The 13,765-nt window shown below is 39.2% G+C and overlaps 1 long non-coding RNA gene across 1 annotated transcript in view; it reads left to right on the plus strand.

Annotated features, from left to right (window-relative positions):
• Window positions 1–5,288: 5,288 nt before the first annotated feature.
• Window positions 5,289–13,765, plus strand: part of LOC136850095 (uncharacterized) — a 69,183-nt gene continuing 60,706 nt past the window's right edge. Inside the window, exon 1 of the long non-coding RNA XR_010856524.1 lies at window positions 5,289–5,509. This is a non-coding gene — a long non-coding RNA (uncharacterized lncRNA). The remainder of the gene's footprint in view (window positions 5,510–13,765) is intronic.

Raw genomic sequence — 13,765 nt, forward strand, 5'->3', positions numbered from 1 at the left:
GTACTTCATCTTTATTTTCTGGCTTATTGATTTGCTGTCCAACCACTCCAAAACCCTCTTCTCGCTGTCTTAAGCACCGAATGGCCAAAAATGGTCCTTCGGTGCTCTGCTTGACAGCCTACATTTCACTAAATCAGTTTCCATCGTTTGGTTTTATTTGCGACTTTTTCATGAATTGCAGGAATTCGTCAATAATGCCTCCAGTTTACCCAACAACAAAATCACTGTAAGTTATTATGCGTGAAATGGATTTTGTCTATGATCACAAATAACAAGGACGTTTCTTCTTCTGTATCTTGGAATGGCATACAATCATCAGTTGCAGCAGTGCCCTCATTTCTCATCTGGATTATTACTCGGCGCAACCATGTCTGCAATAGCTATTTGCTTTTCAAGGATCTAATGATTTCTCTGCATCTAATGTGTTGTTTATAGATTTAATAAACTGGCTTTTATACTGTATGAGGTTAAGGAACATGTGTAGCAATACAAATTACTGAGTAAAATTACTATATAGTAACAATTTATATATATATATATATATATATATATATATATATATATATATATATATATATATATATATATATATATATATATATATATATATTTTAAGTGGATTGAGTGAGTTTCACTTTTGGCAGAGTTTTTACAGATGGAATCGCTACAACTAATGTGGATTTATTAACTAAAGAGACCCTTTATCCGTGGCAGGTAGCTCTTCTAGGAGAAGGACACTGAAATCAAACGGCAGGTGGAAGGGACCCTTTAGACTTGGCAGGCAACCCTTCCTTGGGCCTTACCTTCCATGAGAAGGTTATTCTGAATACAAAACTTGTTCTCCAACTTGGACTGTGCCATAGCCATTATAGCGTGGCCTTGATATAATCAGGAATATTTCCTCTTTTTGTTCACTTTCCTGTTTTTTTGAAAAGTGTGTTGGACAGGCTGAAGAGAAAGCAAAAGTTGCTTGGTGGATTATCAGGAAAGCGCCCTCTACTTTACCTAATATTTTCCTTCTTAGCTTTTTATCATTTCTAAATACATCCTTAAATTTTTGTAAATAACGTAAATACTGTTGTTGCTGATTTTATTGTTTGCTGTTCTGTTGATTTTTACTGTGTTGCTGTTGTTTTGAGTCAGTTTATTGGCTTTGCTTCTAATATTATGTTGCTAATTTTGATTCTTTCGGGAGACATGGATCTGAACTTAGGGCCTGCTACTCATGACTGTAAGAAAAATTACAGAGTATTTACAGAACTCAAGCATTCGATGCTTAAGATCAAATTTTCTTGAATTCCAGAGTATCTCCCATAAGTACGATTTGATGTTTTCATCTGAGACACTTGTGATTAGTGATAAGCCAAAGGTTGAGTTTTTAATCCCAGGGTTAGATGGCCCTGACCTGATTTATCATCATAACATCCCACGTGCACAAGGTATGGCTGTATACGCTAAGTCTGGACGACCTATTTATTATCTTTGCTATAAGATTTTCAGTAAGTTCTACAATGTTTATGTATTTGCTGTTTACCACAATCCAAATATCAACGATTCTGTATATGCCTGTCTCTTGGAGAGGTGCAGTATGGCTCAGTCACAGGATTCAGAAACTTCATTTGTGGAGAATGCAATGCAAAGCACGGCAAGTGGCTTAATTCAAATTTCACAGACCAAAATGGCCAGCCAGCTCTTGAGTTCTGTGTATCCTCCGATTTTGTAACCCACGCATATTTCTGGTAATAGATTTCACCTTATATTTACAGATGTTCCAATTATCGTTAAGTCCAAGGTCTACGAGTGTATAGGCACTTCCAACCATTGTGCCACTGAGATGGACATATCTGTCAATAAGCATATTCCTACTGCCACCTGAAAAAACGGTCTGGCTGAAATCTAGAGTCAAGCAATCAACTAGGATCGCATTATTGAAGCCTTTCAGGCACTTAATATTTCAGATGCTATATCAGATCCAGATCCTAAAAAGTTAAATGAAATGCTGATGGCTATTTTAGCAAGGTATGTCCCTAGAAAAATAATCAAATTTAGGTCAAATGACCAGCCATGGTTTGATGATACATGCAGAGAGCTTACCATGACAAACAAACCAAATTCAGTTTCAAAACATGGAGACGAAATCATTCACATGGAAATTATACCATTTTTGTTTGAGTCTCACCGAGTAGTGAATAGAATTGACCATAGAGCTGAGAGAAATTATGATAATTCCTTAAAAGAGGAACTGAAGGAATTACTCAGCGTCATCTGTGGTGGACCAAATTGGCATTATCTATCTTTGGGTCAGGCTCGCCTTCCATTTCACCACTACTAACAGATGATGGTAGATTGGTTACTGGCCCTACGGAAAAGGCTCAACTGCTTCATTAAACTTTTGAAGCTAAGCAATCAGCTGAGGATGTCCCTCTCCCTGATACTTCTCATCCTCAACCTGTTCTGACCAAATTTGCCTTTTGCTCTAGGGATAACAGGGCTGACGATCCCGATGTGTTTTCTTCCAATTAGTACACTATAGATTTTTATGTCAACGTAGTATCTTTGCTGATGAGCACAAGCATAGTAATGCAGTGTCTATTCCATGGCGTGGCATATCTGCAGACTGCAGTAACTACAGGCTAATTTCTTTTCTCCCTGTGCTCTCCAAAGCAGCAGAAAAACTTAATTTTAAGCTACTATATAAGTAATGTGGAATCTAAAGGATTGTTTCTTGATAGTCAATATGTCTATAGGAAGTAGATTGGTACCTGCAATGCTCTTTTAAATTTGACATGCCATTTGCAAAAGAACCTTGAATGTAGAGTAATTCAAATAGATTTTAGTGCTACTTGCGATTTCGTAAATAATAAGGCCCTTATCTATAAACTTCAGAATCTTGGCGTAAGTGGACATGTTTTAGGATTACTTCAAGATTTCCTTATATGTAGGCAACAGCAAGCTGCTGTTGATGGGATCTTTACCAAACCAAGACATACTGTGTCTGGTGTTTCACAGGGTAGTGTTCTTGGTCCACTGTTATTTTAGCGTATACAGGCGATATGGCTGTTGGCCTGGAAAACAAGACTGGGCGGATTAGTGAAGGATATAGTCGGTGGGGTATGAGGCTAAACTCCCGTAAAACGAAAACACCATTGATTAGCAGATCTCATACAGATTTTCTACCCCCATCCTCCTCTTCAGGTGGATGGGACTCGGCTGCATGAGTCTGAAGCTGTCACTTATTCTTGGCGTGACTTTTGACTCGCATCTTACTTTCGAGAAACATCTAATGAAAGTATCAGCAAATGCCGCACGAAAGTTGGGTATTGTAGGACGCATATACTATTTATGAGAGTGATAAAAACAAAGTAACCTGCTTTAGGTCATTTGTGCTTCCTTTGCTACAATTCTGTTCTCCGTTGTGGATGTCTGCTTAAGACAGAGTGGTTCATGGTGGTAGGTTTGTTTCCTAATAATAGCAGTTATGACTTGGACCATCGACGGATGGTTGCTTGTTTGTCAATTTTTCATAAGTTGTATTTTAATCTTTCACATTCACAACTGATCCCTGATCCCATTTTCCTGCAGAGAGCAACCAGATTTGCTGTAAGTGCAGCAACAATATGCAGTAAATGTGCCTTACTGTCGAAGTCATCGGTTCCAGAGGTCCTTTATTCCTCACACCGTTGAACTGTGGAACAGCCTCACAGAGGATGTCGTGCAATTGGAACTTCAAAAGTTCAAGCAAAGATGCAATGCATTGCTGCCTTAAAACAACTCTTCTTGTATTTTAATAATTTACTTATATTTTTATCTATTTATTGATTAATATGTTAATTTATTTTTTCTTTTCTAATAACCGATTGCTTCTTTCTGTATTTGTTACTTCTTTCTAATAAACACCATATTCTTTGGAAACTTAAATTTCAAGTCAATTGCCTCTGCGGGCTTGTTTCATATGAATAGGGTTCATGATCTGAATAATAGTAATAATAATACGAAAAAGAATAATTAGGTGTTTATGAAGAGTAGAAATAATCCACAGATTAGCAACTTTTATGTACACGTGGCCTATTTTCTTATATATTCTCAATACAATTTGGCTCTATTTCACTCTTATTCTTTTCATGAAATTTTGCGGTCAAATTCGTTTATTCGATTATACCTTTTAGTACTATTTGGCTCACTCAAGTAAGCAGATGATCAAGTTGAACAATGAAAAGCAAATAGAAGCAGAAATAGATAAAAGGTCACGACCAGTATCCCCAAGCGCTCTTGGTAGTGATTTTGGATTACATGTGGTTTCTCCTCTACCACTTAGATCTTGTATATATTTTAATGCGAATGTACTTTAAGTCATACAGTATTTATTTTAAAACAAGGAAAGTGCAAATCTGATGGGAGACGTTTCATAAGCAAATCAACAAAATTTTTTGCGCCATATCACTTTTTACGGGTGATTTCACTTAATAATCACTCTGAAGCAAGCTTATCTTTGAATTTGGTTATGTCAATCAAGTAAACTCTCCAGTGACAAAATTACGGTAACCAAGAATTTCGAAATTACGGAAAGACTATTTTTTTTTTTTTTTACGTTTCCTTGTATAGTTTTCATTCAAAAGTTCTTTCCAAGAATAACATGAATAGTGGTAGTTATAGCATGTGATGTTCGCTACAGCTACACGAATCTGGAGTCATCTTAGCGGTGAGTTATGCCGTTCGGTCTTCTCGTTTGACTGCAACCGTTATCCTCCCGACCGTTGTCTCACTGGCTGAGCTTCCAGTACACTAACTGCCGAGGAAGCGTCGGAAATTTGGTGCAGTTACGATTGCAGAGCATCAAGAATATATTTCTGGCTATGATACCAATAAGAACGCCTGGACTGGCACTCTCGTAAATCGTGGCGTGCATGAACACATACACGCTTGCACACATTAATTTGGTAATGCCTAATTGCATTTACACATTATATATCTATATATAATATATATATATATATATATATATATATATATATATATATATATATATATATATATATATATATATATATATATATATATATATATATATATATATATATATATATATGTGTGTGTGTGTGTGTGTGTGTGTGTGTGTGTGTGTGTGTGTGTGTGTGTGTGTGTGTTTTGTGTGGGTGCATGTGGACATAACCAAAATAATCTTTCAAGGTGTACTTTACTAGAAAAAAACAGTGATTCCCCTGAAACTTTTAGCATTTTCCGGAAGGCATGTGTGTTAAGCCAGAGAACAATTTCGTCTGGCAGCGATGATCGCGACACAGTTCGCTGACATCCGTCAACAGACCACCAGAGGCAAGACGCTTCCGCTCTGCTACAGCTGTCGCTGCCCGCGTCTGCAGCTGTTCGTGTGCGTGTGTTTGCTTTGTTTATTTTATAAAATTTCACAGTGCCTCAAGTCTGTGCGTGAACTTTTATAATATTGATGTCAGTGCCTGCTAAGATAAAGCCAGAGAAATTCAGATCTGTCAAGGTTAGTATATTCAGTGCAGTTAACGGTATCATTAACGTAAATATATGCATATTTTTCTAAACTTTACGATCTCAAGAAATAAAAAAATTATATATAGGCTACATATAGAACTGTAAGATATCAACTGTGAAAACACGTTGTACGGCCACTAAAGGTAAATAAGCAAGAAAAAAGGAAAAGGGCAAAGCCACGAAGAATAGAAATTCCCGGTTGACGCATTAATCCTTTCAAAAGAATTGTTAGAGCTACCATAAAGTGCCAGCCTTCACCTCTTCCTAGGTGGTTGATTAGTTTACTTAAATTAAATAGGCTTTTTGGTAAAGTGCTGAGGCGGATAAGAGGCCTCACGTCACGTGAACTTCTGGACTCTGCCACCAACAGTGGCAAACCTGTCTTGAAAAGGTAGGGTCTCAGTTAGATGTTTGTTGAAAGAGCTCGCCATTGGATTTTTTTTCTCAAAGTCCTGTCATGTAACTGTATATGCGGACATATCAACTGTAAAATATGATTTTTCGTACCACCCGTGACCGGAAACATGGAAACTAAAATCTGAACCGCATCTCAGCCAAGTCGACTTACTGAGAGATTTTGTTGAAAAATGGACGCTCTCTGATTCTCATAATTTTTCCTCAAAAATACGTCTAGACTTTTTATATCCCTTGAAATATTAGTAGAGGTGGTTCAGAAGTTAGCTATGGTACGTGCTGAGACAGTAAAAACAGCAGTTGTCTATTTCTATGATGCAAAAAGCATTCATTTGGACCTACACTTATATAGAGACAGAATGGTATTATTACAGTTTCGGTCAAATTCGGATATCTAATATTTTTTTACTTGCTATCATATATTTTTGTCATGATTCATACGAAATACTTACTAGCATCTTCCGCAAATTAAGAGTTACGGAGATATTTGCCGATGAATATTGTGCCTTGTTGTTATCGCAAGGATGCGTTTATGCTGCCATGTCAGTTTTTCTGCTGATGCGTTTTTGTTTTTGTCAATTTATTGTGGGTAAAATGCCTAATCGTCTTTTTTTTTCGTTATGAATTATAAGTACGGTACAAATGCTGAAACCTGATTGGTTGCTTTGTTTCAAGAATATCAATTAACTGCGATTTTGGAATAAAGGCTTTCTACAAAAAGTGCACTTCAGTTGACTGCCATGGATTCCGTCTGCGTCTGCAGTGGGTGTTCTCTGTCTTACTTTGAGGCTATTGGTCGTTTCCATGGACGTTACAATGGAACTCCACAGGTTGTGAATACCTTTTTCGTGAACATTTAGTACTACCGACAAGTGTTCAGTGTCCGAAGTGTGAATCGCCTTTGAAAAGGGTAACATTGCAGTTTCGGCCGTGAATTTCACGAAACTGTAACTAACGTTAGGGGTAAAATTTCGTTCCCTGTAACCCCTTTGGCAAGCGCGCCAGCACAATATTACCGCTTGCCAGAACATAAATGAGCTTGCAACAATCTTTTAAAATGTGCATAAGCAGCGTAGTGCGTTTGCACCACCCAAACTGAGAGCGGTACCCATGGCGGCCATGTATCTCTAAATCTAATCATTTGCGGTAGAAATAAAGGTCAGATTCGTTGAAAGTACACTATTTAAGCTAGGAAAATGTAATTTTATATCGGAAATGTGAATTTGACCGAAACTGTAAATTTACTGAAAGAATCTCATGCATGATAAAAACCTTACTGCTTTGCTTGCTGTAGGGTAGCAGACCTTCCGGCTCTCTTGTGCCTCTCACTTTGCTGATCTGAATGCCATGTGTAGAAAATCCTTGGAGTGGTTGAAAGTTTTTTGCCATATCACAGAATACACAAAGTACCAATCCTGCCTAAATAGAGCTATTATTATGTGGTGTTCTCATTTGTGTCTGTTCATAATTTATGAAAATAAAACCTGACCCCAAATGCTGGGATCTCCATGGCCACTTGAGGGTTTTAATCTCTCCTGATGAAAGTGTCTTGGTGGGTAACGGTGAGATCCTTTTAGGGTCTTGCTTCTATACTATGCTGGTTCATTGCTGGATGAAGTTCCAGAGGTCCCTGAATATCTCAACTGCGTGTGTATTGAGAAAGGAGTTTGTTCCAACTCGATATACAAGCCGTCGGTCCTTTACATTAGGAGTTACTTTCAGCGTAGGCTGGAATCGGCCGTTAAACTCTTGAGCAAGGTGGTTAGGCAGTAACTACCGCCAGGTAGGCGGGAATACCCGCCTGGCCGGATGTAAACATTCCAGTTTGCTTTCAGCCGTCATACGTTGCAGACGTGGTTTCGGATCTCCTTGCATGACTGTCGTTAAGCTCTTATTATCCCGGTGGGAGCTTAATGTATTTTGTGTATATATTACGTGTGTTTGATATTTATCAATACAAACCCACGATTTGTGATACACTTGCATAGCCGGCGTCCCCCTGCCTGTCTTGGGTTGACGGCCAAGGGCGTATTTAACCCTTTAACCGTTTAGTACGTATATATACGTGCGCGCCAACGCTGCCTGAGCCGTTTAGTACGTATATATACGGGGAGCATATGTTTTGACCGTGGCGTTTAGTACGTATATATATATATACGATCGATTTTTCCTGCCTTCCTTTCAAGGTTAATCCACTAAAATATGTTTTCTCTAGGTCCCAGGAAGTCTTGTTGACCATATCCAAACATAAACACTTCATCCCGAACCCCCTTTTATAATAATTTTCCTGATTTTCTATATCTAAGTCCTTCAAAAGAAGGCATCGTGCTTACCCCATACAAAAATGGGAAAAAAGCATGTTAAAAGAAGAAGAAGAACGCGGGAATTCGCCAGTCACTTGGCGACATCGCTATGTAGCGAGACAACACTGCTGGGCTTGTTCGTTCTCTTACACGGAATTTTCGTCTTTCGACGCATGGGGTAGAAGGGCTATAATCCTATATAATCCAACTCAGTATCGGTAATGAGTTACTTTCTTTGTTTTTCTTTTCCAGCTCTAGCGCAAATGAAAAACGACAAGTAATTGTAGTTTATTGGCATTATTCCAACTGAAATATGGAAAATGTACTCACTTGACTGTTTTATTATTTTAATGTTCAGTGCGTGTGACTGAACTCCAGATGCGCTTCATTCTGAATAACAACTGAAAGTTGGCAATAATTATAATTTATTTCATCAATTTAACGTTAGCATTTCATAAAAATTACTCCAAAAGCTGTGTATATTATCTTATGTCTATACACAAATTACACACACACACAAATATATATATATATATATATATATATATATATATATATATATATATATATATATATATATATATATATATATATATATATATAATATATACACGTTAAAACAGAAGAAGATATATATATATATATATATATATATATATATATATATATATATATATATATATATATATATATAACATTCGAATAACTAATTGTCGTTACTTATGAATAAATTCTGGAACGTTACAGGTCACAGGGTTAGATCGAGAATGAACAAACTTTCAAACAAACATGAAACAATACACAAAGACCATAATCTAAATGAAATTTACGTACAAAATTCTTGCATAAGAGACAATGCTGAAAATTCATCCAGCAGTGAGAATGATGAAAACGACAGCAGAGGGCTAACAAGGTAAAGACAGTAAAGTGAGGCCTATATTTGATGATTGTGAACGGGTTGCCAGTAATTTCCGGGCCTAAGATTTCGTATTTGACAACAGTGGCAGTTTCATTATGTTAAATGTATGTTTTTGTCCAAAAGAACGCTCTCGATCTTGTGTTTACGTTTGTTAAATGTACGTTTAGCGTCTAAAAGAACGCGCTCCTATTTGTTTACATTGTATTAATATGTGGAAATTTAAGTAGATTTCTGAGTATTGATAAACTTTACTTATATGACAATTGTGGAGTGTGTTTAATCAGGTATATATGTGTTTGTGTTGTAAAACAATTATTGTTTTGCCCCCTTATGAGGGTGACGCCTTTTGAAGTTCCCCATTCCCTGTGCTGTGTCGTATTTTTGCCCGTTCTTTTCAGAGTTTCTTGCTATTTTTATATTGAAGTTGTAAATTGATGTACCAATTGTGTTTTGTATCTTGTTTGTACCGTTATTGTGAATTTTTGAGTGAACTGGGAATTATAAAAAAGAACTGTGGAACCTGTTACGTTCTCCCCAAGCTGTTTGAATTTTGAATTTTTTGTGAGAGGAAATAAACGATTGAAGGAAGCGCGCGTTTCTCTCTCTCCCGTGAGAAAGTTGAGTATTGAGGAGATAATGTCTCACGATGAGGGGCCAGAGGCCCCAAATAACCTACATGGTGCCCAGAACCCGGGATCAGAAGAAAGTGACGAAGATTTTCCCGGATTTCCTGACATTTTGATGAAACTGAGAAGTCTTAGATTGAAGAAAGTCGGAGCTGAAGCATGGCTGCGTTGTTGAGAAAATTAAGTGGAGTTCTACAAGGCCAACCAAGCTGGCATGAGCTGACTAGCCTAGTGGACGAATTCGACCACCGTAAGTCTAAGTGGGTTGAATTAGATGATGCGGTGCAAGACTTGATCGAAAATCCGGAAGAAGTCAAAGGTTAGTCTATGAAGCCGACGATTTCCTCAGTGAGGTAGGCCAAACACGCATTGCTGCTGCAGAAGTTTTTAGAAAGGTTAGGCAATGGTAGACTTGTGAACTTGAATAGTAGGGCTACTGAAGGCAGTATAATTTCTGCAAGTGAGCCTAGTAGTGAAGCACATAGTGTGAAATTGCCTAGGCTTGAGTTATTAAAATTTGGCGGGAAAATAACTAAGTGGATGCCGTTCTGGGATCAGTTTAAGGCTATTGTTGATGACAAGCCTATGCCTCCTGTTAACAAATTTATGTACCTGCGCTCTGTGTTGGAGGGCGAGGCGAGAAGAGTTATACAGGGTCTGGCTCAGACGGCTGCTAATTATAATTCAGCATGTGAATTATAACAAGATAATTTCCGCCCACATTCAGGACCTAATGCAGCTTGCGTTGTCAAGGAGATCGAAGTACGACAATCAACTCTTGGCGTTGCGGAAGTTGCAAGACGATGTGATAGCCCATGTTCGCAGTTTGGAGGCTCTTGGGGTAGGAGGGGACCAATATGGGCTGGTATTGGCGCCCATGATCTTGTCCCTACTCCCCCACGAGATTAGACTGGAGTGGTCTCGAAGTCAGCAAGAGGAAGGAGACCTTAAGGGGCTGCTGGAATTCCTACAACGAGAAGTTGAGGGGCGAGAAAGGGCTGAGGCCCTTCAGGGGCTGAACCATCGAAAGACTGAGGATCCCGGCGTGGAAAAAAGGCAGAAAAAGCTCATCCAGGGTTCTGCCTCAGCCCTTCAAACTTCATCAGAAGAGAGTGCCTCTAAGCAACAGTGTGCATTCTGTGGAAAGCTGCATCCTAGTGATAAGTGTTTTGGTTTAATGAAGCTCTCTCTTCATGAAAGAGAAGAAGCCATTCGTGGAAAGCGGCTGTGTCTTAAGTGTTTATCTCCTGGCCATTATGCAAGGGGTTGCTGGGCCAGGTGTTCAAAGTGCAAGGGTGGCCATCACCACGCACTTATTTGTCGTAAGTCCGAAGCGATAACCCCTGTAACAGCTAGTGAGAAAACCCCTGAAGGAGAAAAGGTGCGGGGGGAGAGTGAATCTGTTACACATGTGGGAGTGGCTCCTTGTGAGTCAAGGGCTAGGGCTATTAAGCAGTGTTGTGTATTACAAACAGCAAAGATAAAGGTTGTAGGCTATCAGGGTATAATATCTGCAACTGTAATGTTTGATACAGGATCGGATCGATCCTACATTTCAAGGACTTGGTCAAAGGGTCAGGCCCAAGTGGCTGACCTCTGAGTATTATCATTTTCTGCCTTTGGGAGGTAAGGCCTCCAAGGCAGATTTGTGTAGCATTTATGAAGTGATGAGTTTAGGGGCTAATAACCACAAATACAGCTTTAAGGTAGCTGAGATTAATGTAATTTGTCCCCCTTTATGTAGGACCAAGGTGGATCCCAAGTGCTTAGAGCCTTTTGCGCATCTTAACCTAGCTGATGAGTATGGATCCAACCGAAAGATGCAGGTGGATATGTTGATTGGATTAGATTTGTATTGGAAGCTGATGCTCCCTAACAAAATTGTGTGTCATGAAGGGCTTGTAGCCCAGGAGACTGTTTTTGGTTGGGTTTTGTCTGGATCCTCAATTAGGTCCAAAGATAACTGTGATGTAGGTGTGCAACTGTTAACATTTTCTAATTTTCAGGAAGATAGCTTGAGTAACTTTTGGGATTTAGAATCTGTAGGTATTCAAGCCCAGGAAACACGTTCTGACGCTATTAAGCCTGACCCTATTCTGGTGCAATTTGAGAAATTGGTAAGTTACAAGGAAGGCCGTTATGAGGTGGCCCTTCCCTGGAAATCAGAGTCTGTAAAGTTAAAGTTACTTGATAACAAACACCATGCCTTGAGAAGATTGGATAATCTGAGTCGTAAGTTAGATAGGGACCCTGGTCTGCAGGAACAATATTATACAGTGTTTGAAGAGTATGAAAAGGAAGGTATTATAGAAGAGATCCCACCCCATCAGTTGGAGGGTGGGTACCCAGTGTTCTATTTGCCTCATAGACCTGTGGTGCGGCTGAGTATCTCCACCAAAATCAGGCCTGTGTTTGATGGGTCAGCTCGTGGCAGTAATGGTGTGTCCCTAAATGACTGTTTAGAAAGTGGTCCTTCCTTAAACCCAAATTTAGTAGAGGTTTTACTGAGGTTTAGAAGATGGAAGGTGGCATTAACTGCTGATATTACAAAGGCTTTCCTTCAAATTAAGGTGAGGAGGAGGAGGACCGTGATGTTCACAGGTTTTGTTGAAGAAAAAGGATATTGTAAAACATTTCCGTTTTGTAAGAGTACCCTTTGGAAATAAGAGTAGTCCCTTTTGTTGAATGCCACTTTGAAATTTCATTTAAAGAAATACCCTCCCTCAGAGGTGGTTTCTGAGTTGCTTGAGAATCTGTATGTTGATGACTGGCTTTCTGGGGCTGATAGCCCTGCTGAGGCCTGTGCAAGATTTGATGAAGCCTGTGGTATGTTGAAGAAAGCTGGTATGTCCCTATCAAAGTGTACTTCTAATTATAAAACCTTGCCCATGACAGAAGATTCTATTGTAGAAGGTGTAAAGGTGTTAGGCTTACAATGGGATTCCTCCTCGGACTGTTTTACATTTAAGGTAGAGAATGTAGATCCCTTTGGGGATATTGTTTGTACTAAAAGAAATGTGTTAAGCCTAATTGCTCGATGTTTTGACCCCTTGGGGTTCATATGTCCCTTTGTTATGCATGCAAAAATGCTATTTCAAGAAATCTGGAGATTAGGTCTAGATTGGGATGAACCATTACCTGAGGCTATGCAAGGCAGAGTTAAGTTGTGGGTAGTAGGACTTTCTGTACTTGAATCATTGAGAATTAATCGTTACTTATTTTCAGAATTGTCCTGGAGAGATCTCCCTGCTATTGAACTTCATGCCTTTGGTGATGCGTCGGAAAGGGGGTACGGTGCTTGTGTGTATGTGAGAGTGCCAGAAAAGGGTAATTTCAAGGTAACATTGATTGCTGCTAGAGGTAAGGTAGCCCCTATAAGGAAAGTTTCCCTCCCTAGGCTAGAATTACTTGGTGCCTTATTGTGTGCTAGACTGGTTGTATTTGTGAAGTCTGCATTGCGGCTGGTCCAGGAGGTTTCCATTCGATGTTGGACTGATTCCACTGTTGCCTAGCGTGGATTAAAGGAGAACCGACTAGATGGAAAAACCTTTGTAGCCAACAGAGTTGTGGAAATTCAAGGATTAACTCCACCATCTTGTTGGCAACATTGTCCTGGAAAGGACAACCCCGCAGACCTGATATCGAGAGGTGTTTATGCGGAGCAACTCACACAGTCTGAAGTTTGGTTAGTGGGTCCTTCTTGGCTCCGCACCTCATCTCTCCTACTTAAGGAAGATGCGAGAGAGGGATTCCCACGAGAAGAGCAATGTGAAACAGACACTGTTTGTGTTGCAGTTGAGTCTGATCTGCCCTTGTTTGAGTTTTCCCGATGGAGCTCCTTTCCGAAGGCTCTCAATATAGTAGGTTGGGTGTTAAGATTTGTTGGTAATTGTAAAGCTTCATCCCTTAAAGCTGGTGGTCCCTTGACTTATGGAGAATTGATGAAAGCCAAGGTCAAACTGCTCTACTGTGCTCAAAGAGAG

Source organism: Macrobrachium rosenbergii, chromosome 2 (genome assembly GCF_040412425.1).
Source record: "Macrobrachium rosenbergii isolate ZJJX-2024 chromosome 2, ASM4041242v1, whole genome shotgun sequence".
NCBI lineage: Eukaryota > Metazoa > Arthropoda > Malacostraca > Decapoda > Palaemonidae > Macrobrachium > Macrobrachium rosenbergii.